The sequence below is a fragment of the Pleurodeles waltl genome, chromosome 3_1 (assembly GCF_031143425.1).
Source record: "Pleurodeles waltl isolate 20211129_DDA chromosome 3_1, aPleWal1.hap1.20221129, whole genome shotgun sequence".
Taxonomy (NCBI): domain Eukaryota; kingdom Metazoa; phylum Chordata; class Amphibia; order Caudata; family Salamandridae; genus Pleurodeles; species Pleurodeles waltl.
The window spans coordinates 138,240,135-138,260,977 of NC_090440.1; positions in this window are offsets into that span (position 1 = coordinate 138,240,135).

The window sequence follows — 20,843 nt, forward strand, 5'->3', positions numbered from 1 at the left end:
CCGCCATTTTCTATCTCTTCACTCACTTGATACCTGACCTTCAACAGGAGAGGACCTACACTGCAAGTGCTGCTGTGACCTGCGTCTGGAAGCGACAATGGCTACAGTGTCTGGGGAAAGGGCCCCTACCTTCACTGCGGAGGAGTTAGATAAACTGGTGGATGGGGTCCTCCCCAGTACACACTACTCTATGGTCCTCCAGACAAACAGGTGAGTAAAGTGTGTGGATGGTGGATGACACATGATTGTATGGAGTGTTGTGGATGGAAGAGACAGGGGGGTGGCACAGGCCAGCATGTGAGGATGGTGAGTGTATGTTTTTCTGGGCCAGGGTGGGAGGTTTGTGGGCAATGAGTGAGAAGAACCGGACTGGGGAGAAACATACATTTTTACTTCACTATTCCTCTAGGTCAGCGCTCACCAGAAGAAGGGTATTTGGTGTGCCATCGCCAAGGAAGTGAGGACCCTGGGGGTCTACCATAGATGGAGCACCCACTGCCGGAAAAGATGGGAGGACCTGCACCACTGGACCAAGAAGACGGCGGAGGCCCAGCTGGGAATGGCCTCCCAACGTGGAAGGGGTGCCCGTCGCACCATGACCCCTCTGACGTACCGGATCCTGGCGGTGGCATATCCAGGATGTGCGCTTGAGGGCATCACAGCAGCAACAAGGGGGTGAGTACAGTCTCATTCAGCTGACTCTGCGTGCTTTACGAGGTGTCTGGGTGGGGGAACTGGGCTGTGGGTTCCCCCAGGCCAGGGCAGACGTGCCAAAGTACATCCATTGTGTTGCAGGCTCAGTGCCACTCCAACCCCAAATGTGGTAGTTGCCCTCTACACCTAGTCAGGCTCCTGTGGGTTGCAGCTGTGCATCAAATGAGTCTAGGCAGAGTCCCCTATGGGCATGTGCTTTTCCCCTGCACTGTTAGTGTGCGCTAGTGCATAGGGCTGCTCCCTGTGTGTTGTGTCCGCCAACGGTAGTGGTGTTGCAGGCATTGACCATATGTCTCTTCTGTCTTTCCCCCCCTTTTTGTTTTGTCACCCTGTCCCTGTGTGCATTAGCATCATCTGGCGGAGGAGCATTGGCACCGGAGCAGGAGGGAGCTGCAACCCACATGGCCCTGGAGGGTGAATTTACGGGGTCTGGAGGCACCAGAGGGATGGAGGGCGAGGGGAGCTCCACGACGGGGACAGGAGCAGGCACCAGCGACATTTCTGTGCCCACTGCAACAACAGGTTCAGCCGCTACCCCCCTACCAGCACCACCCTCCCAGCAGCCCCTCATTGAGTTTCCTGTGCCCGCTCACCCAGGAGGGTGGGCATCTCCTTCGCCCCAGGGACCTCAGGCCCTGCCCCAGTCAGTCCTGCTGCCCTCAGTGAGGAGGCTATTGACCTCCTGAGATCCCTCACTGTTGGGCAATCAACCATTTTGAATGCCATCCAGGGTGTCGAGAGGCATTTGCAGCACACAAATGCATACCTGGAGGGCATTCATTCTGGCGTGGCAGCCCAACAGAGAGCGTTTCAGGCTCTGGCCTCAGCACTGATGGCAGTGATTGTCCCTGCGTCCAGCCTCCCCCCCTCCAACCTCCACTCCCCAGACCCAGTCCCCTGTACCTCAGTCTATCCCAAGCACACCATCAGACAAGCATGCACACTCATCAACACACAAGAGTGGACATGGCAAACCTGAGCACCACACATCCCACAGGCACTTACACAAGCACCATCCCCATGCAGACACACCAACATCCACTTCCTCCACTGTGTCCCCCTCCTCCACGTCCTCCTCCTCCCTCCCTGTCTCGTCTCCACTCACACCTGCATGCACTACATCTTCATCCACCACCTCCATCACCAGCACGCCCATCATCACACACCGCTCATGTGCACTCACCACCCTCACTACCATTCACACATCCCCTGTGTCCTCTCCCAGTGTGCCTGTGAGCCCTCCTCCCAAAGTACACAAACGCAGGCACACACCCACCCAACAGCCATCCACCTCACAACAGCCTCTGGCCCATGCACCTTCAACCAAATTCAGCAGACGTACACCTCCTACTACCACTACCTCTTCCTCCACTCCCAAACCCCCTCCATCTTCCCATCCCAGTGTGTCTAAAAATCTTTTCCTGGCTAACATTGACCTCTTCCCTACACCTCCCCCCCCTCGTCCTTCCCGCAGGGCCAGGATGTCCAGGTTCCAGCCCAGCACATCAGCCACCAAATCCTCCAGCACTGTGGTCTCAGCAAGTCCTGTCACATCGCGGGCGGAACCCATCAGGGCTGCCAGTGTGCCACCTAGCGATGCCAAGGATCAGCCCATTCCGCCACCTGCCAAGGTGAAGAAGGTGCCCACATGCCGTAGGGAAAAGCCACACAAACCACCCAGCAAGGCCTCCTCCAAGCCAAAAGGGGACAGTGCCAAGGGACCTGCAGCGACATCCAAGGTGGGGAAGGGACACAAGCCTAAGGGGAAGTCAGCACAGGGCACGGACCCTCCGGCTGTGGGACTAGAGTCACCCCTTCTGGCAACCAGAACAGCAACCTGTACGGTGGTGGACACCGCCACCTGCACTGCCACCTGCACCGCCACCTGCACCACCACCTGCACCGCCACCTGCACGTCTGCTGCCTCAGCTGCAATCCCCAGCATCATCCCCAGTGGGCAGCCGTCTGAGGCTGCAGGAGACGTCCTGCTGTCTCCCTCCACAGGTGCTGACACATTCACCACCGGCAGCATCTCTGCCAGACAGTGCCACCACAGCCGACATGGCAAACATTCCCAGTGGACAGCCGTCCGAGGCTGCAGGAGATGGCCTGGACCATGCACAGCGTACATGAGGCACGACACCCAGCAATGTTAGTACTAGCAGGTGGCAGGCAAAGTCGCAGCAGGGTGGAGTGTGTCTCTGACTCCATGGAGTATCATGCTACCTGTTCACAGGCAATCTCGTGGCACACACACCCAGGTGAGGGAATGGGACCTGCCACACTGCATGTGCAGCACTCTGGGCACCAAGCCCCCTTCAGAACAGGTGGAGAAAAGCATTCACTACCCCAGTCCTTGGCATGATGAAGCACTCTGGCACAAAGCCCCCTCCAGAAGCAGTGGAGAAAAGCATCGACCACCCCATTCCTTGGCAGGATGAAGCAGTCTGGGCACAAAGCCCCCTCCAGAACCAGTGGAGAAAAGCATCCACTATCCCAGTCCTTGGCAGGATGAAGCACTCTGGGCACCAAGCCCCCTCCAGAACCAGTGGAGAATAGCATCCACTTGAGAGACTGTGGCTTTGCACTCCCCAGGACCAATCAGTGGGCCACCCACCCACTTGAGAGACTTGAGAAACTGTGGCTTTGCACTCCCCAGGACCAATCAGTGGGCAACCCACCCACTTGAGAGACTGTGGCTTTGCACTCCCCAGGAGCAATCAGTGGGCAACCCACCCACTTGAGAGACTGTGGCTTTGCACTCCCCAGGACCAATCAGTGGGCATGGAGCCCTCTCGTGGAGCAGTGGCGTCGTCTGTTCATCCGGCTGAGGTGCCCCCCCTCCTCCTGAGGTGCCTGTATATGTTCGATCTGATGCCCCAGCAGTGTTCTCTCTGTTTTGAGTCAGGTATCATGTGTGGGCTTCGCCCATGCATTTTGGGACCACTGGTCAACAGACAATGATTGCAACACTATCCGGACTTGTGTAGTTGCTGTACATATTTGTATATACTGATGATTTAAAGTTATCTTGGCCTCTCTGTTTTTTCAATGATTACACTTGTTACAGTCATTTCATTTTGCCCTTGCTTTCTTCCAGGGGGTGACAGGGTGTAAATGTCATGTTGCTGCATGTATTTGTGTGTATGTTGTTGTGGGTGAGGGTGTCGAGAGGTGAGTGGTTTCCGTTCAAAGTCCTGTTTCTGCCGTGCTTTTGATGGCATTGGTACCACCCCGGAAAAGGTGGCGGATAGGCCTGTTGTAATACAGTGGGCGGTACATTGTGTTATGCCTGTCTGTTGGCAGTTACCGCCGCGTTGTTTGTTTCTACCGCCGTGGCGGTCGGAGTGTTAAAGTGGCTGTCTATGTTGGGGGTTTCCGTCGTGATTCCATTTTTTTTACCGCCCACATCTCTGTGTGGTTGTCCTTACGATTGCTTGCACTGTAACTGCCACATGGGGGGCATGATTTAGTGGCCCGAATGTTTATTATTAATGTTATTATTATTGTTACCATTACCGGTACTTACAGAAATACACTGTTTACTTCTGACGTTACTAGATGCTCACTCCTTTGACTTGTGTACACCTGCAACCAAATTGTGTTCCATAGATACGTGTTATAATTTTCCTTAGGACTGGGTATGCATATCTAAACTGCTGTTTCCATAGAACCCTATTGTGATATATGCCCTAGCTCCAGCAACAGTGCATTATATTCTCATTGCATAACTGAGATGCAGATACTGTTATTGTAGTGTTGAAAGTCATTGTTGATTGTGCCAATTGATTGTAAACTGAAAATGTAATAAACAGATTTACACAGAGGGTTTTACGGGGATTCCCACCGTGGTGTTTAATGTGTGTAGTAAGTGCACCTCACATCCGGAGTGAAACATTCTGAAACATTCTGAAGTGATAGAGAATTTGACACAATTCCTGCAATACCATAAACAACACTCCTGCATAATCTGATCCAGGGGTGAAGAAAGTAAATAAGTAGTAACCTTTTTACAGTTTCACGGCAGGGCCAGTAATCTGTTCTTCCATGTCTGTACTCCACTGGGGGAAGATATAAAAGTCAGACAGTGGTACGTTGTGTTTAAAAAAGTGGTACAGTGTGTCACGTTTTTTAGATGGGCATATTTACTTTACGCTGTGCAGTGTCACAAAGCTATGCATGACAGCACAACATGGCATAATGCAACTCACTGTTGCATGACACAAAGCGTATTCGCATGGCGTGAAGAGCTATAAACTGATGCAAGGCATACTTGCATTGTGCTATACTGTAATGAGTAATGCAAATGTGACAGAAACATTTCTGGATTGTTCTAAGATTAAAGAGGGTGACCTAGGAAGGGGCTACAAGCCAGGAGGACCCCCAACAACATGAAGGGGCTACTCAGGAGACTACTAGAAACAGGAAGTTATCTTTAACTAGGAAAGGTTAAGATGTTGATTCCTAACATGATGAACCAGGAAGAATAGCTGTTTTTTACCTAAACCCCCTCCCACTGGCTAAGAAGGTTGCTTTGCAGAGAGGAAATATTGAGAAAATCAATGCTGTAGCACCAACATACTGGATTATAGAGGAGTGTAAGAAAAGTGGTAGGACTACACGTGGAGAACTACGAAGAAGCTTGTCCAGAACCTCAGGCCTGCAATGGTAAATGTTTGAGATCCAGACATCCAGGAAGAGTTGGTACCCATGGAGAAGGGTCTGGCAGCAGTCATTGGCCCGGAGATGGCATGGGGTACTGATATCACCGAACTTTTGGAAACCAACACCTCTCAGGGTAATTTATGTAAAAATGGTTGTAGCTATAGGTAATTAAGGTATGACCAATTTCTTATTTAGGAGAAGATGGTGGAACAGTTCACATGGATGGTATTGTATCTAATCTGTACGTTTTGTTTACTACCCTCTGATGTTCTAATGTTCTGCCTTATTATAGCTCTGTTAACAGGATGAACTTAAAACAAATCACATTTGTTTCTGACACCTTTTATTTCATAAAATCCAGTCCTCTTATAACAATTGACTCATTTAAGGTTTTTCTCTAGAAAGAAAGCCTTCTCAACCAAATGTATTTACTGTGCTAAAAAAGCTATTGACATAATGTAAATCATCATTTTAAACTTAAGGTGGTCTGTAAATTCTGTGAACGAGTACTGGTTTGCTATATATGCAATCAGCATGTTATCAAATAAAAAACAGCCGCAGACCGATGCAGGAGGAAAAGGTTTTTTCAGGATAGCAGCACCTGAGGCGTTTCTGCACCACATCCTTTCTCATAGGTCAAAGGTGAATAGAGTGCACAAGCACCACACCATATAAAGTGAAATTACAAAAATAAAAAAAGGACAATCTTCTTTGCAGGCCGTGTGCTAAGAGCAACAAAAAATGCCATCTTGGAGCAGAATCCATGTACACGACAATAAAAGAAGCGTGCTCAGCAATTTGAAACCCAAAATCCAATCATGCAATAATGGCTATATTGCCATATCCATTTGCTAATGCAGCAAATATGATAGGAATATATTATGTTTCTATGTATATATATTACCTACTGGCAACAGCCAGTAAGTAGTTATAGTTAGGACCTAGTTTACATAAGAAAAGCGATATAGTTTTGCTGATAACATTGGCGCCGTGTGACAAATCTTCAAAATATTTTTTAAAAAGGTGCCCTTCTTTGTCTTTTTCTGCATGGAAAGTTTTGCGGTGAACCTTGTACGTGGGGTTGAGGAAAAGAGGGGATCTCACATGTTTTCCCCATGCAATTTTCCATAGGTATTTTAGACATGAATACGCCTGAACCACTGAATACCAAGGGCCATATTTATACTTTTCGACGCACAACTGCGCCAACGCAGTTGTGCGTCAAAAAATCTAACGCCGGCTAACGCCATTCTGAAGCGCCATGCGGGCGCCGTATTTATTCAATGACGTTAGCCGGCGTTAGCCGGCGGCGCTGCCTGGTGTGCGTCAAAAAAAATTACGTACACCAGGCAGCGCCGGCGTAGGGGAATATGGAGCTTGGGTGCCAAAAAATGGGGCAAGTCAGGCTGAGGCAAAATTATCGCCTCAACCCGATTTGCGCCATTTTTTCGACTCCCAACCCCCATTGAAATGACTCCTGTCTTAGCAAAGACAGGAGTCATGCCCCCTTGCCCAATGGCCATGCCCAGGGGACTTCTGTGCCCTGGGCATGGTCATTGGGCATAGTGGCATGTAGGGGGGCACAAATCAGGCCCCCTATGCCACAAAAAAAATAATAATAATACTTACCTGAACTTACCTTATGTTCCCTGGGATGGGTCCCTCCATCCTTAGGCGTCCTCCTGGGGTGGGCAAGGGTGACAGGAGGGATCCCGGGGGGCATGGGAGCGCACCTCTGGGCTCCTTCCGAGCCCACAGGTCCCTTAACGGCTGCCCTGACCAGGTGCTAAAAAACGACGCAAAAGCGGCTGGACGTCATTTTTTTTGACCCGCCCACTCCCGGGCGACATTTTTGCCCGGGAGTGTAAATACGGCGCACATGCCTCGGAGTCACTTTTTTAGACGGGAACGCCTACCTTGCATATCATTAACGCAAAGTAGGTGTTCACGCTAAAAAATGACGCAAACTCCATGGACTTTGGCGCTAGACACGTCTAACGCCAAAGTATAAATATGGAGTTAGTTTTGCGTTGGAATTGCGTAAAAAAAAACGACGCAATTCCGGCGCAAACAGAGTATAAATATGCCCCCAAATTTGGCAGAAATCTAGATCTTGGTCCAGAAAGACCCTTTTGTGTAATTTGGTGTAGGGACATAGATCCTCCAAGGATCCAACAGATTTCATGCTGATGTCTGTCAACACTTCAACCAGGAAGTGAAAGCAGCCATCTTGGGGGGCTCAGGCTCAGCCGAGTCCTGAGAAAAAAGTTTTAAAAAAACAGAAGGGGGCAGGGTAGGAATACCATGACCCCCTAGGCCAGTGGTGGGGTACCACAGGGACCCCGCCAGGGCCAAAAAGTATTTTGTTTTAACATTTTTGCTGCAAACTTGCAGAGGAATTAGAAAAACAAGTCTCCTGCACTTGTTTTTTCATATGCTCCCCAGGGGTGGATTTTATATTAATATGGGCATTGGGGCAAGTGTTGCCTCCCTCACCAGGCCTATTTCATCCCTAGGGACTGCCACCCCCCCCAGGCACAGCCAAATCGCTTAAGAGGGAGGGGGCAGTACTCTCACCATGCACTGCTATTTATCCACATATTACATCATTCATGGCATCTTTTATGACACCATTGATATATCAGTGCAATGTTTGCCCTAAAATTATTGATGACAAAACTGTGCATGGCAGGTGCATGAGCAATAGCTACTTATAACAGCTGAATTTCTAAATTTCTATGGTTTTGTGTGTGTAAAATGTGCACCTAACTACAACATCCCTGTAAAATATATATATATAATATTTTTTATATATATATATATATATATATATATATATATGTGTGTGCAAATATATATACATATATATATATATATATATATATATATATATAAAGCCAAATGTTGCACAGATGTTATAGTAAGGAAATAGAATTAAAAGAAAACATAGAAATTCACTAAAAAAACAAAGGTTATGGTCATGTTATAGTTAGGCTCCCATTTTAAATGTCAATGTGAGTCTAACTATAATGTCCCTGTATCCTTTGTTTTTTTAAGTGAATTTATATGTTTTTTTTAATTCAATTTCCTAACTATAATGTCCCTGTAACCTTAGTTTTTAAAGTGAATTTCTATGGTATTTCCAAAATAAAGTAATTTTAATTACTGTTGGTTAATCAAATCACTGCCCCACATGACCTTCTGCTATGTATGATGGGGTTGGCTGCAGGGCCAGACCTGTGGCCAGGCCTTGCAACCAACCCCTTATAACCATCTAACTCCACACCATGCACAGCCTTTGGCCATGTGCAGCGGGGGTTGTCCAGAGGGCCTGCAGCCAGGCCTAGCAACCAACTCCCTTTAACCTCCGAACCCTGTGCCACACACATCTGTGCATGGCAGGGGTTGGCTGAAGGGCCAGATCTGTGGCCAGGCCCTGCAGCCAACCCCCTTTAACCACCCAATCCTGCACCACTTACAATGAGAAATGTTCTGACAAATAGAAACACAAAGATTTGACAAGTAAAAAGAGTGAGATTCTGTATGTGCCTTACATTTTTGAAGTTGAAAATAATTTATAGCTGACAAATTACAACTGACACAAATACACTGGAAGCCTCAACCTTCTGTGTAAGGTCCTGAGACCTTAACCATTAGGCCACAGGTGATTTCTTATGAAGAATTGCCCAGACATCTCTATGACATTCAAGCTAAAGGTGGTGATGGGGAAAAAAATGTAACTGTTCCATCACAAGGAATGTTTAACATTCAAAACATGGGCATATAAACAAACACACTGCCATGAGATACCAGGGTTTGAACCTTCAACCTACTGAGTGACAGTCCAACAGCTTTACCAGTAGGCCAGAGGTGACTCTGTTCTTCTGTGCTTCAAAAGGTAAGTATAACATTCCATCCATACATCTTGCTAGTGTGATACTTTGAAGTATTTGTATGGAGAGACCGTTGCAATAACAATGTCTCCGTCTCTCCTCTCTTCCATCCATTATGGGATGGAAAAGAGGAGAGAGAGCGACAAAGTGACAGGACCATGGGGGGAGCCTCAAAACCCACGCTGTCCTGGCCAGCTTTCTGTGTCCTGCAGAAGCTGGCATTGCTCCTGCAAACAGGGAGATGCTTTAAATATCAGCTCCGTGCTTGCAGCAGCAATAATTTCATCTCTTTCCCTGCATGCACATATGCATGCAGGGAAAGAGATGAAAACTCTGCTTTCATCAAGTGGGAGCTGTTTGACAGCTCCTGCTTGCTGAAAACACAGTTATGTTTGCTTTTGCTTGGTAAGAGCTGTCAGCTCCCACCAAGCAATAGCAAACGGCTACCTCCCGAGGATGGGCCTCAGTGCCATCTATGGCTCCATAATGATTTCCCCAGTAATGTTGTGCTCCCCAGGGAGTGGGGGGTCGTGCAGCCCACCATACATTATATTCATTGCCCCAGGGAGGTGGCAGTCTATAGGGTGCGGGGAACCACACAGCCCCCACATAGATTTCCAAGGATTTTCCCATAGGAGGTTGTGGTCCCTGGGGTGCAGGGGCCCGCATCCCTCGCATAATATAATGCTCTTTCCCTGGAGAGGTGGTGGTGCCTCTGGCTTTAATGAGCCCTAGGAGGGGAGCCCCTGCATCCCTCTCCTATATTTTATGAATGCCCACCCCGGCCCACCTAGGGGCATAGTAAAAAGCAAGCACAGGAGACCGCGCTTGCTTTTCATATTTTTTGGATCCACTGAAAAATTCTGAAAAATTCTCAATTTTCCCTGTGAAGTAAAAAAAATGCTTTGTGGCCCTGGGGGACCTCTATAAAAGGCTATGGGTAGTGTAACAGTACCCTGCCCCCTTTTTTTAGGACTTGAAGCTGAGTCTCAAAATAGCTGCCAATGCTTTCCTGTTCAAGATGCACAAGATCAACAGTATTCACAAATTTGTTGCGACCCTAGATATACATATTTGGATTTTCTTTCATTTCTCCTAAACTACTAAACAAATTTACATAAAATTAGAAAAAGACTCATATGTCGGCCAAAAGTTACCTTTCTGCCAAGTTTGGTGTAATTCCGTCCAGGGGTTCAGGCATGTCTGAAGAGTTGATGGAAAGTAACATGGGAAACACACTTTTTTTGGATTCCCCCTTCTTCTAAGCCCCCACTTGATGGTTCACCCTGAAACCTTCCATGCACAACAAGAATCTAGAGAGCACTTTTGTTGGATAATTTAGTGAAGATTCATCAAACGATGCCACAGATATAGGCAAATCAAAAAACTATGGAAATTCTAACTATAAATACCTACTGATGATGCTGCTTTATTTTTTCCTAGAAGCTCCAAAGCCCCTAAATTGTGGCATGTAAATGGGTTTGGGAAACCCCGAAATATCCAAGCCACACTCCACACTCAGGTAGAAGAAAATTACGTGCGCCTTCATCAGAATGTAGAAAATGCATGTATTGGCAACACACTCTCAAGACACTGTCCAAGTCTGAACGAATAGAGTATGCTGCATTGAATGTATTTTCTATATTCTGCTTAGCTTGAATATATATATATATATATATTTATTTATCACTTTAAAGTCACACATATATTACAAAAAAGTCATGGCTAAATCTTTGAAAATGTTTAACAATTATAAACATATTAGAAAAGGGGAGCAATTTGAGTAAGAGAAGCAAAGATACATATTTCTAGGACTGACACTTATGTTTTTAACTCTGTTAGGATGGTCATTCTTTGCTTGCACTCCTCTCAAATAATAACGTTTCCCTACCATTGTTCATGGCCCTACTTCATGTTACAGTATTGATCAAAAGCAGTGACCTTCAATTGTTAACATTGATAATACATTGAGCACATATGGTTCTAGTTTACAATTATTTGTCTGTGACATGGGACTGGTGCAATCGGACCAGTGGGCATCCTTCTTCATCATGCGAAATGTAGAAAATCTATACATCCAAGCAAACTTCAGAAATATAATCATATAACAGAATATATTAATTTAATTTCAATTACATTGTTGATGTTTGCAGGACAATCCGTATAAGTAGAGCTATTTGGATCCATGCACAGCCCACATCCTGAACTTCCCTGAGTGTCTATTGTTTTGGAAATGTTTTAGAATATTTTTATAGTTGTTCAAACTAGAGGACTGAAGGTGCCAAGATAATATAAGAGGTCAGCAGTGACTGGGTTTATGTGCACTGTCAGTTATTTGTTTAAACATGTTGAAATATTTGTAAGTATTTATTTTGATTTTTAAGAATTGTATGATTTGCCATGCTCTATAAATGTTTGATTGATGTTAAGACGTTTTTTAATGTATAACTCAAATATGGTTATGTACATTAAAAAATCAATTGTACATTAAAAAAATCAACAAGTGGTCTAATTTTAAAACAAACAAGGAGACACTTCATTTTGATTTGTAGTTTAATTTCACTTAAGTGTGTTTCACTTCTTGTTTTGGTACATTAGCTTAGTGATAATATGGCAATGGGTGCGAAGGATGGCTGTCCTTCCCAAGTAATAAGTCAAACATTTTGTCAGGTACAACGCACAATTTCAATAAATAAATCTGAGGTCAACCCCCAGCGGTTGGTACAGAGCACATAAGATTAACTTAAGGAAAAGTATGCAAAGTTTTCAGAAATAACGAAGTAATAAAAAGTATAAACATGACACAATAAAAATCCCAAAGCCAATTTCCAAAAATCAAGAAATATTGATAATAAAAATGACAGAATCATGGTTAAAATCCAATAAGGCATAGCAGAAATATGAATTTTTAATGTTTTAGGGCAAAAAGCACCAGGAAAAAGTAAGCACTTTTTACAACAAGGACAGAGGCACACTTTTGGGCCAACCGTGAGTGAGAGAAAATCATATACAGCAACTGGGTCATCCCGGTCTAAAGACTCAGGCACATATTACAAACTGTTTGCATTGGGTTTGTGTTTTAATGCAGCCCCAAATTAAAGTGTTGGGTTGATATCTACAATTCAAATAAACCACTATTGCATCATGCAAGGTATCACAACACGCAGCTTAATTCTGGCACCTCTGTGAGGCTGGCTTAACTTGGAATAACATTTTTAATTCTTCTTGTTTTTTTTTTCCTTTTTCCAGGTGTGCTACAGCACACATAGAAAGAGGAAATTCCCATTCAGCATAATTTTTGTGCAGGAAGAAACCCCTTCGTGTGCAAAAAATATACTGACCACAAGCTTTAAGAATAAGTTTAAAGTGTACCCACGCAGGGAGAGAGCAGGACAGCGCCATATCTTTGTAGATATGGTGCTGGTCTCTGCCCATCATGCTGCGCAGCTCACCAACTTCACTTGTTGCACTGTGTTGTGTGATTTATTTGTAAATTTGGGTCGTAGGCCTATATTTATACTTTTTTAGCGCTGCACTTCGTCATTTTTTGATGCAAAAGCGGCACAAAATTACAAAATACAATTGAAATTTCTAAGTTTGCGCCACTTTTGCGTCAAAAAGCAGCGCAAATGCGGTGCTAAAAAAGTATAAATATGGGCCTTAGTGTCTCAAAAGTTGCAGCTTTATCCAGTGAAGTCCTTTGAAAGTTAGATAGCCACAATACAAGGTCCCTCTGAAACCGCTGGTTTTGGCTGGAAAGCTCCAAGCTTGTCAGTTAGATACTTCTCAAGCCTTTGTCCAGTCAAGATTCGTACTTTCAGCTAGGGCCTTCTTTATTACGAATCCATTATCCTGTGGCACTTGTAAGAAAAGAAATGGTATATCTGTCGCATTTATGATGGAGTTACCCTCCACTAAACTATAAATCAGGCCCTTAATCTCCATGTTGGAGCTCTGAATCCTCCAGCGCATTATGCCCAACAAGCCATCTCAAAACTGGACACCATTTAAGGTCCAAAGGTGTTGGAATCCCAAATATTGTCTAACTTCCAACTTTTCAACTTTCTGGAGTAGTTCCTGTTTTTTAAGGCTACTAGGACTTCACATTCAGCACTTAATCATCAGGACTCACTCCTAGCAGAGGCTATCAGCAGGGTCCATTCTATTTTTACTGGTCAACTGGTCACTTCAGGAAAATGTCATTTTTTGACTTGTTGTGTCCGTGTAGTTATACAAGATGTCAGCCAACTGCTGACTCTTGGAGTCTACTTTTCAGTCCTGGGTACAAGTGGGAGCAGGTCCAGTCCCTCAGGTCTCCACACGGGTCACAGACTGCAGGTCTGTTAAGAAAGTCTTCTTAGGAGCTGGGTGGGAGGTACCACTTTGGTCGGATTAGCTAGTCAGGAGTGATTCATGTACTGTCCCTAAACAATAACAAAAAAACATCCCAAGGGCAACCCTTCCACATTTGGAGCAGATCCTATTTACCATACTGAAAACTATCCCACAATGCACTTTTCTGATAACAGTCTGGCATGAAAATGCCTATCCCCTTGGAGGTGGCTGATTTTCTAGCCAGTTTTATGTGTAAGAAAATTAGCAGTCCCCTAATCCTCAACAACAGCAGATTGGTTCTGGGGCCAGCTCCCCCTCTCTTTGGGTTGGTGCAAAGCTGGCTACAGTATACCCAAAAAACAGGGGCTTCTCTTTCCCAAGGCTCACTTTACATTTAGCTATGAATAGACAGGCCTCACCCTGGCCTCTTTCAAGTTAATGACATTTCTGAACCCCCCCCCCAAACTGCCCTGACTAAAGTGAGACCTCACCCCATGCCTTTCTGCCAAAAGCACTACTCCGTTAAATAACCTTAAGCTACCCTTAAAATCCATCTTGTCTCTATTATACTCAGTATTAATTAATTTTGTGTTGAATGAATGTGAACTTTTATTAATGGTATTTTAATGGCTCCTGCTTATGTTCTCTAATCCTTGATTATCCAACTACAACATAATCACTGTACTATATCCAACTCATTTGTCTGTCAGAGAAATATTTGTAGTCTATGCATGAATGTCCAGTAGAAATATTTATCATACATTGTGATCATGTTTCTCCTTGCATGTACTGTACAGTTATATTTTCCTGTCCAATTTGCCAATCTATATGTATATGAACCCTGGATTATACATTTAAGTCCTAGGGTTAAGTTGGACCTGGTCCTTTTTGAAGGGTCATCCCCAAACTTGTTGCCTCCTTCCTCCTATTTTTTTCTGACCAGTTTTTGTTGGCTTAATGACTCTTGTCACTTTACCACTGCTAACCAGTGCTAAAGTGCATATGCTCACTGTGTAAATTGTACTGGTGATTGGTTTTTCCATGATTGGCAGATTTGATTTACTAATAAGTCCATAGTAAAGTGCACTAGAGGTAGCCAGGGCCTGTAAATCCAATGTGACTAGTGGGCCTGCAGCACTGGTTGTGTCACCCCCATGAGTTGCCCTGTAAACCTGTCTCAGACCTGCAACTGCAGTGTCTGTGGGTGCAGTCCTGCACTGCCAATTCAACTTGGCAAGTGTACCCACTTGCCAAGCCCAAACCTACCCTTTTTATACATGTAAGGCACCTCTCATGTAGGCCTTAGCTAGCCCCATGGGCAGGGTACAGAGTATGTTAACATGAGGGCTGCCTTTAAATATCCTTAAAGTGCAGTTTCCCTTTGGGATCAGGTAGAAAAATGGAGTTTGGGGTCTCTGAACTCACAATTTAAAAAGACATATTTTAGTGAAGTTGGTTTTTAGATTGTTAGTTTGAAAATGCTAGTTTTACATAGTAGGTATTTTCTTGCTTAAACCATTCTGTGACTCTGCCTGTTTGTGGATTCACTGACTGGGTCAGACTGAATTTTGGGCTGTTTGTGAATCTTCTGTAGACAGTGACACAAAGGGAGCTGGGGTGTAGCCTGCATATCCCCATGGTTAGAGTGGAGGGAGGAATGGTCACTTACACCTGAAAGGGCTGTGCCTGCTCCCCTGGTGAGTGTCTGGGGCCTGGCCTTGGCAAGGCAGGATCTTGTCAACAACAGAGACTTTCCTTTGAAGTTTGCCTACTTCAAAGGCAGAACGTGGTATAAGTAGTGGACCCAAAACCCCAGACCTTAGATCACCTCAAGATCACTTCTAGATCCAAGAGGAACCTCTGCCAAGGAGAAGAGCTGAGGAGCATCAAAACCCCAGACATAAGATCATCTCAAGATCACTTCTAGATTCAAGAGGAACCTCTGTCTAGGAGAAGAGCTGAAGAGCTGAGGAGAAGTGCTGCCATGGCCTGTGGCTGTGCTTTGTTGGGCTATCCTGCAGTTGCTGCTTCTGCCTGTGAAAGGGGACAAAGAATGGACTTTGTGGTGCATTCCTGCTTGAGAGGTATCTCCAAGGGCTTTGCGTGGAGAATGCCTCCTGTTTTGAAGCTGCAGGGACAGCAAAGGCTTCACCATCCAGTTTTGAGTCTACTTGCTGTGGATTCTAGCTTGCCAGAGGGTGCCATTCCAGTTCCTGGGCCCCTGGAAGTGAATTCCTGGAGAAAACCTGTCTAACAATGCCGGATGATGCTGTGCAACTTCGCTAAGGACCCTGCTGCTTGTTGCGCGTTGCCGCAGCCGCTGACCCAGCACGACCTCAGTGAGATTGGAGTCTCATAAGTCCGACGTCTGTGACATCCGATGCCATTGCAGCGCCTGTGGCCCTCTGGTGTCATTGCAACCCAGTGAGGGCACCCCGCACCATCGTAACTTTGCCGGACTCCGTATCTGTCAGAACCAAGGGACCGACATCTCGCAACCGACGCTACCTCACCTCCACCGCTCTGCCTTAAGGACCAGACTCCTCTTTGCAATGCCTATGCTCCTCTGCCCTGTAGCATCAACCAAAAACCAAGCAAAACCAGCGCTGCATCGAATCCATTGACGCTTCGCTCCCCGACTCCACCCATCGGCCTGTTTTCTACTTGTTTACAAAGGTACTGTACCTGGGGGCTGTAAACGGTGCCAGTGGAGTCGCATTGTGGGAAATGACTCTGTCACAACGCTGCTTAATACCAACTTGCAGCATTTGTGCCTCTATGCACCTGTGTCTGTGTTTTTCAGTTGTAAGATCATATTTTTAATGGTGTATTGTAGGGTTTCTGTCGTTTTGGTCTTGTTTGATGTATATAAATATTTCCTATTTTTCTAAACTGGTGTGGTGTCCATTTTGTAGTGTTTCACTATATTACTGTGTGTGTTGGTACAAATACTTTACACATTGCTTAAGAGTTGAGCCTGCCTGCTTGTGCCAAGCTACCAAGGGAGTGAGCAGGGGTTAACTGAGTGTGATTTTCCTTTACCCTGATGAGTGAGGGTCCTTGCTTCGACAGGGGGCAACCTGACTGCCAAACAAAGACCCCATTTCTAACAGGTTACATTTATGTAGTGTATTTTCAAAGGCCTAGTCCTGTCCCTGGACATGAGTGATGTTCTGGACCTGTCCCAAAACCTGGATTGGCATTTAAAGCATGCCCTCATTTGTCCAAACGGGACTACCTTTCTTAATGCTGTTGTGATATGTTGCAATGGCAACAGTATACAGACTTTTGTAAAAGCATATTTGTGACGGGTCTGATGTAGACTTCGGTGGATGGGTTTCTGTGCCACAAATGTGATGGATATCCTGTCACAAATTTTACAGATATTCTGCCCACTATATTACAAGTGCCATAGGCTACAAGGCACTAGCGATATGGAGGATGAGATATCTATCACCTTTGTGATGAAATAACCTGTCTGCCAAAGTCTAAATCAAGACCAAAAACATTTTAACCAGTGTCAATGTAGTGACTATTTGTGAGTATATGAATCCTGGGTAAATCCTAGATAAATGCATGCCCTAGGCTTAAATTTAGGTGGTGTCTTTTCAGATGCTTGGCCCTGTCCTGGACGAGAATGAGGTTCTCTACCTGTTCCATGGCACTTAAAGCATGCCCTCATTTGACCAACAGTGAACTACCTTCTTAATGCTGTTGTAACATGGAGCAATGGTGACAACATGCAGTATTTTGTAAAAGCAAATTTGTGATAAATTTGTTTTACCTCTGTCAATGTAACGGAGGCCTAGTGTTACACAACTTTATAGTTCTGCTTCTCTGTGCTACCCCAGATCCTACAGCTAACATTGTAAGTGTATAATTTGTGTGTAGTAGTTGCTTTTTGTGGTTGAATGAGCCAGAGACAAAGTAGAATATGGGATCTATTTTATAAGTCCCACATACAATGGTGATTATGTTGTTCAAAACAGAAGAAGTATATTGAACACATTCCTGACACTGAATGCAGAAGACCTAGATACTGAAATTTGTTAAGAGGAGTCAAGCCTCCATTAATAATTTTAATATGTGATTTTTCTGAAGGAGCTACTCATTATTCTTCTAGAGCCTTACCATTTAGTAGCTGAGTAAAGGGTGGGACTGCAGTTTCTGTTGTTCAGAGTGTGAACTGTGCTGAGACTAGCCTTTTGCCCCTGTCATGATCACTGTCCTGTGTGGTTTTTGATTGTCAAGTGTAGAATGCTCACATCTTTTTGTGCCTCTGTTATGGTAAACTCAGGCTAGATATTACCCTGAGGAGCATCCACTGCAATCCAAGGCAGTTTCTGTACGGCAGCCAGGAAAAGAAATGCGAATGTAGAACCCCCCTTACTGGTACAAAAAGAGAATCCACTTCACAGCCCCTTCCCCAGAAAGCGGCAAACCTGGCTTTAACCGGATCAAAGTCAAAGAGTCAGACTGGATCAACATGATCACATCAAACCAGCTGGAAAACAACCAGCAGAAACTTCAACACCTGAATAGCAGACTGTGCCAACACCCTTGCACTAGTCAAGCACACTAAGGGGCATATTTATACTCTGTTTGCGCCGAATTTGCATCGTTTTTTTCAACGCAAATTCGACGCAAAACTAACTCCATATTTATACTTTGGCGTTAGATGCGTCTAGCGCCAAAGTTCATGGAGTTAGCGTAATTTTTTTGCGTGAACACCTTCCTTGCGTTAATGATATGCAAGGTAGGCGTTCCCGTCTTAAAAAATTACTGCGATGCATATGCGTCGTATTTATACTCCCGGGCAAAAATGACGCCCGGGAGTGGGCGGGACTAAAAAACCTGCATTTGCGCCGGATTTTAGCGCCTGGGTCAGGGCAGGCGTTAAGGGACCTGTGGGCTCAGAATGAGCCCAGAGGTGCCCTCCCCTGCCCCCAGGGACACCCCCTGCCACCCTTGCCCACCCCAGGAGGACACCCAAGGATGGAGGGACCCACCCCAGGGACATTAAGGTAAGTCCAGGTAAGTTTTTTTTTTTTTTTTTGTGGCATAGGGGGGCCTGATTTGTGCCCCCCTACATGCCACTATGCCCAATGACCATGCCCAGGGGACAGAAGTCCCCTGGGCATGGCCATTGGGCAAGGGGGAATGACTCCTGTCTTTGCTAAGACAGGAGTCATTTCAATGGGGGATGGGTGTCGTAAAAAAATGGCGCAAATCGGGTTGTGGCGATTTTTTTGCCTCAGCCTGACTTGCACCATTTCTGGACGGCCATATGCCATTTTCCCCCTACGCCGGCGCTGCCTGGTGTACGTCGTTTTTTTTAACGCACACCAGACAGCGCCGGCGGCTTACGCCGGCTAACGTCATTCAATAAATACGGCGCCCGCATGGCGCTTCGGAATGGCGTTAGCCGGAGCTAATTTTTTTGATGCAAAACTGCGTTGGCGCAGTTTTGCGTCAAAAAGTATAAATATGGGCCTAAATTCAGAAGAACAAATAAGCAAGCAAAATGCTATACTGAAGATCTCAAAAACTCTAAACGCCACTGCAAACAACTAGAGAGGAGCTGGAAAACCAAGAAAAACACCACTATTAGGACCACTTAAAAAACAGTACTCAACCACTACCACCACCAACTATGGGAAACAAGGGAAAAAAGCCCTCACAGCAAGAACCAAAACAAGTCCCAACAACAACAAGGAACTCTGCTCGATCATTAAGGAATTGTCCAAACTCTCAGCCGCAGCAAACAATGTGACCCCTTTGCAAGAACTCTGCAACAACCTTACTGATTTCTTCCATGATAAATAGCCAAGACCTACCAAAACTTCAAACCTCAACTCAAGTAGTCTGACTTCATCAACCACCCCAACACCACTGCTGGAGTGACAGACACAAAGCTGACAGAATGGAGCCAGCTTACCCACCAGTACATATCCGCCATCATGAAGACAGTTCCCACTTCACAACTCCAGCTTCACTGGACCCAAGATCAGCCTCAAAAGTATGAACATCATTAATGCCTCAATTTCCACCTCTACCTTCCCAGGAATATTGAAAAACGCAAAGGTAAACACCCTCCTAAAGAAACTATCGGCTGACCCCCAAAAACCTACTCACCCATCTGACTACCACCTTTCCCTGCCAAAGTCAGACAGAAAACAATCAACCAGCCACTCGCCCAACCAGGAACACCACTTAGTCCTGCACAGCTCACAAGCTGGGTTTTGCAGCAACAGCAACACTGATTTGGCCCACTTCCCAGCCACGGCAACATCCGGGCCATACTTGACAGAGGTGAGACAGCTGTACTCATCGACCTTGACCTCTCTTCAGCATTCAACACAGTCCCACCCCACACACTTATTGCCCGACACCCCCACACAGGAATCCAGGAAACAGCACTCAAGTGGATCATCACCTTTCTCACAGGATCAACCAAAAGAGTATGCCTCCCTCTTTTCAACTTCAAACCCAAGCAAATTATCTGTGGAGTCTACATCCCACCCTACTGAGTCACTATTTTTTTTATAAAGGGCCACAGAGGGAGCTCTAGGGTCTCACATGCCCTTTTGGCTCCCTGCAAGGGGCCCCATTTCATACAGAACCCACACCATAGTTATTATTGAGCCTACAGGGGAAAGACCCAGGACCTCCGCAGTGGCACAGTCCCACAAAGAATGGAGGGCAGAAGGGAGTGGCAGCAAAGAGGACCATGGAGTACAGGACGGAGCAGTAAGGGGCATGGAACCGCGACAGACAGGGTGGAGGTGGCAGGAACAGGCAGCTGTCATCTCACCCTGGTAGGCAGGTGGAAGGGGCAGTGGCAGCTCAACAGAACACTGTGGCAGGTGCATGGAATATGGTTGGCAAAAAGGAGGAAGCAGGGGCAAGCATGCAGACATCGGAGGGCAGAGGAAAGGAGGGTAGGGGCAGCAAGCTACACACAGAGGCTAAGCAGGAGGGCAATGATGAGGCATAGAATTGGGCAACGGAAGGCTGGAGGAGTGGGCAGACACATCAAACTAAATCGAGGGCAGTGCTAGCACATTGGACAATGCAGGGCAGGAGGGAGAGGTCTGGTGATTGGAGTTGGACAACAGATGGTAGGAAGGAGGTGGATGAGGCAGCAAGCTAACTGTTCAGGGCAGGCAGGAAGGGCAGTGGCAGAACAATGGCCACAAAGGGCTGTAATGAGGGAGCAGGGGCATAGACTTTCAC